The sequence below is a fragment of the Chrysochloris asiatica genome, unplaced genomic scaffold (assembly GCF_000296735.1).
Source record: "Chrysochloris asiatica unplaced genomic scaffold, ChrAsi1.0 scaffold00011, whole genome shotgun sequence".
Classification (NCBI taxonomy): Eukaryota; Metazoa; Chordata; class Mammalia; order Afrosoricida; family Chrysochloridae; genus Chrysochloris; species Chrysochloris asiatica.
In genome coordinates this window covers 30535882-30540765 of record NW_006408529.1, presented here as the reverse complement: position 1 = coordinate 30540765, position 4884 = coordinate 30535882, and positions in this window count along the sequence as shown.

Below are 4884 nucleotides of genomic sequence, written 5' to 3'. Positions count from 1 at the left end.
AAACCTGTCCACCATGGGTCACCCTGCTGGTATTTAAAATACTGGTGGCATTGCTTCCAGAATCACAGCAACTTACAAGCCACCACAGTGCAACAAACTGACAAACGAGTGGTGGACTGGGTAGTAGAAGAAACTACATGTGAACTGATAAAGTTCTTAGAAACAAATGAGAATGAAAATACAACATACCAAAATCTTTGGGACACAATAAAAACAATGCTGAGAGGACAATTTATTGCAGTAAATGCACACATACAAAAAGAAGAAAGAACCAAAATTAACACATTAACACAACATCTACAACAATCAGAAACAGAGCAACAGATGGAACCTACAACCACCAAAGAAAAAAAATAATAAAGATCATAGTAGAAATAAATGAAATAGAACACCGAAAAACTATAGAAAGAATCAACAGGACAAGAAGCTAGTTCTTTGAAAGGATTAACAAAATTGACAGACCACTGACAAACTTAAGAAAAGGGGTGAAGACACAAATAGCACACACTAGAAACCACATGGGTGATGTCACAATGGGAAAAATGAATTCAAAAGGATAATAACAGAATACCAGGAAAAGCTGTACTCCAACAAATTTGAAAACTTAGAAGAGATGGATATATTTTTAGAAAAATACAACCTACCTAAACTTACACAGAGTGAAGTAGACAACATAAACAGACCCATAACAAAAGAAGAAATTGATCAGGCAACAAAAAACTCCCAACCAAAGAAGTCCAGACTCAGATGACTTCACTTGTGAGTTCTACCAAACATTCAGTGAAAAGCTGTCACCAATTCTACACAAATTATTCTAGAATATAGAAGAGTATGGAACACTTCCTAATACATTTTAAGAAGCAAGCATAACCCTCAAGCCAGGGAAGGATGTCACTAAGAAAGAAAATTATAGACCAATATCCGTCATGAGCATAGACACAAAAATTCTCAACAAATCTAGTCAACAGAATCCAGCAGCACATCAAAAAGATAAAACTTCATGATCAAGTGGAATTCTTATAAGGATGCAAGGATGATTCAATTAGAAAAATGATCAATGTAATACGCCATATAAATAAGATAAAAGCCACATGATCATATCGATTGATGTAGAAAAGGCATTTGACAAAATCCAACATCCATTCCTGATAAAAACACTCAACAAAGTAGGAATTAAAGGGAAATTCCTCAACATAATTAAGAGCATATATACAAAACCAACAGCCTACATTACTCTCAATGGTGAGAAACTGAAAGCCTTCCCTCTGCAAACAGGAACCAGACAAGTATCCCCTTTGTCACCACTCCTATTCAATATTGTGCTAGAAGTCTTAGTAAGAGCTATATGGCAATACAGGGAAATTAAAGACATCCAAATTGATGTAGCCACTGGATTACATAAGATCATAGGTGGAATCCTATATTGCATCTAGAATCATCTGAGGTGGGAAATTTCCACTTTAAAGGACAATCAGACCAGCTTGGAGTGGCTAGAAGAACAGAAGATACTTCTTGAAAGAAAGACCCACAGGAAAAATACAAAACAATATAAAGAGACCAGCTGATTACTGCAAGAATAAGCAAGTTGCTCACCCAGGAGACATCAAAGCAAGTGGTCAGGTTTCTTCAGGGCAAATCCCCTTCCAAGACTAAAACTCAATGGGAATACACGTTTTAATTAGTGACCACATTCCTCACTGATAAGGGAAATGAGGGAAAAACATCACTGAAGCTGTGAGCTAAGTCCTACAACATTCAATATACTCCTGTGAATCTGGGTGGAAACCTGGGTGGCCAGGAGTGTGGCAAGACCTAGGGACTCTTGGGCCCAGAGTCAGTGACATAGCCATAGAAGACTAGAGTGGAGAGTGAAGCATCCAGCTGATAAGAAGAGAGGGCAGGGCATATGCACAAGAACACACATACTTACAGATAATACCCATTTGACCTGTCAGAACTCAACTAGAAGAAGAAAGAAGAGGCAAAAAAGAGTAATCTGATACAATTTGATGAACTTGACCTATACTTATGGATGCAGTAGCTCAAAGAGGGAACAGATCTTTAAGGTGAGGATTATTCCCACCCCTCCATACACAGAGTAGACAGGGATGGGCAACTTGGACATTGGCTACCCAAAATGGGTGGGTCTACAAATGCAAGAAGTGACTGGCTTATAAGCTTTCAAGAGGCAACCCAGATCCAGAGGGTGTGGAGGAAGGTAGAATCTCCATTGAGTAGTATCCAATCTGTCTGGGCGGGACTTATGAAAGGAGATGCGAATAGGTCTCTTATGATACCATAGTGAAAAAATTATTATCAGGACTGCTTGTGAGGGTTGGAAATGTAAAGGTGAACATTTTGTAGCAAAAGGAGGGGAGTTATTGACTTTGCAGTCTAGAATTGGAGGTCTCTGGTGCCATCAAGGGAGAAGAGTAGACAGTGGGACCCTCCCCAGTGAAGCAATGACACCAGAGATGGAGGCAGAGATGATGATGTGGAGAGATGGAGCAGTTGGGGACTTTAGACCCAGAGAGGGAGAGGGGCTGTGTTCTGATGACCTGGGAGCAGGCTTGCAGGATATACCCTTTGGTTGGTTGATGATGCATGAAGGGGATCGTAATCATGGCAATGAAACGATATACAATAGGATGAATGTAAAGCTAATATTCTCCCATATAAACTATCACATAATTCACAATAAAACATAAAAATAAAGTTATACATATTTTCCTACTGATCCTTCCTCATTGTTTCCAACCATCAGTAATTTTCAACATTTCGATGACCTTTGGCTGATTTGAGACTGAAGAATTTTATAGAATTTTTGAACTTCATCATCACTGATTTTAGTGGTTGGTGCATAAATTTGAATAATAGTGGTATCAACTTGTCTTTCTAGGCATATGGATATTATTAAATTACAGACAGCATTATACTTAAAGATAGATCTTGAAATTCTCTTTTTGATGATGAATCCAATGCTACTCCTATTCAATTTGTCATTTCCAGCATAGTAAACCATATGCTTTTGAGTTTCAAAATGTTCAATACCAGTCTATTTCAGATAATTAATGCCTAGGATATCGATATTTATAAGTCCTACTTCATTTTACAACTCCAAATTTTCCTAGATTCATGCTTGGTACAGTCCATGTTCCAGTTATTAATGGATGTTTACAGCTGTTTCTCCTCATTGTGAATTGTGTCCCATAAATAAATGAAGGTCCTAAAAGCTTTCTCCATTTGTATCATCATGGTCAGCTCTTCCTCAGCCATATTTTGAGTGTCTTCCAACATGAGACACTCTTCTTCCAGCACTATATGTGCAATATTCTGATTCTGTACAAAATGTTTTCATTTTCTAGCAATATATATGACAGTGTTGTACTGCTATTCGTAAAATTTTCAGTGAATAAACATTCAGTAGTAGTCCGTCTCTCTCTCCTTCTGAATTTGTTTAGTCTGGGAGCTCAGATGAAATCTGCCCACCATTGATGACCCTGAAAGCATTCAAAATACTAGTGTCATAGCTTCCAGTGTCACAGCACCATACAAGCCACCAAACTGTGACAAACTGACAGACAAGTGGTGGAATTTTTATGGCAGTTAATGGTATATTCAATACTTTCACCTGCACTACATTTGAAGTAATCAGTTAATCTATATCCTTTACGTGTCCAACTTTTGCACGTATATGAAGTGATTGACAATACCATGGGTAAATGTAAAATTCAGAGTGTGATGATTTTGTAGGGTAAGCATTGGATTTATAACCACAAGCTCAGAGATTGGAGAATATGAATCCCTTCTTGGCAGTAAGATGAGGCTTTCTGCTCTTGAAAACACTTACAACCTCAGCAACCCTATATTGGGTTGCTATGAGTTGGAAAAAACTCAATGGGACTTAACAACAAAAAGGGTACATACGATTCACTTTAGTTGACAAAATGACGTATTTTCATTGAAGATTCTGATGTATGCACCCTTTTTAATCTCCGCTTGAGCATTATGGGATATTCACTCCCTTCATTAGCCTGCATTGTGTAACAAAGGTGATCGGATAGTCAATCCCAAGATTGTTGTTATTTGGTGCCATTTTATCAGTTCTGACTCATAACAACCCTATGGACAACAGAATGAAATACATCCTGGTCCTTCCCCATCCTCACATTTCTTGTTATGGTTGAGCTCAATGTTGTTACCTGAATGTCAATCTATTTCTTTACGGGTCTTCTGTTTCACTGATGTGTAAGCATAATGTCCTTCCATAGGGGCTTGTCTCTCCTGATAATATGTCCAAAGGATCAGCTACATTATATAAGATTATAGCTAGTTTATTGCTAGATATGAAGAAATAAATTGACATCTTGAGAGTGTCAAGTAGCTAGAATCTGTGGATGGCCGCTTGAAGCCGTAAACAATACCTAGATGAAAGTCAGCATGAAAATTAGGGAGCTTAGATCTGCAAACACAAGAAAACAAAATCTGTCAACAACTTGAATGAATGTGAAAGAGGACCTTGAACTTTACATGCGATTACTGCCCCAAACAGCATCTTGATTTTAGCAGTGTGAGATTATCCTCAGAATCCAGCTAACCTCTACACAGACTTTGACTGAAGGAAACTTCCAGGTGACACAGATAAGATGTTTTAGGTTCCTAAATTTGTGACAGAATTCTAATGTGGTACTGTTGGAAAAGCACTGGACTGTTAACCACAACCTATGCAGGGTCACTATGAGTTGAAACTGAATCCAGGGCACTTAACAACAAAAACCAATTTTTGATAATTTGTTTCACAGGAATTTACAACTAATACATTTGGGAAGTAAGTACATATAGAGATTACAGTAAAATATCTTTAGTTCGTATTTTTGTCTTTTT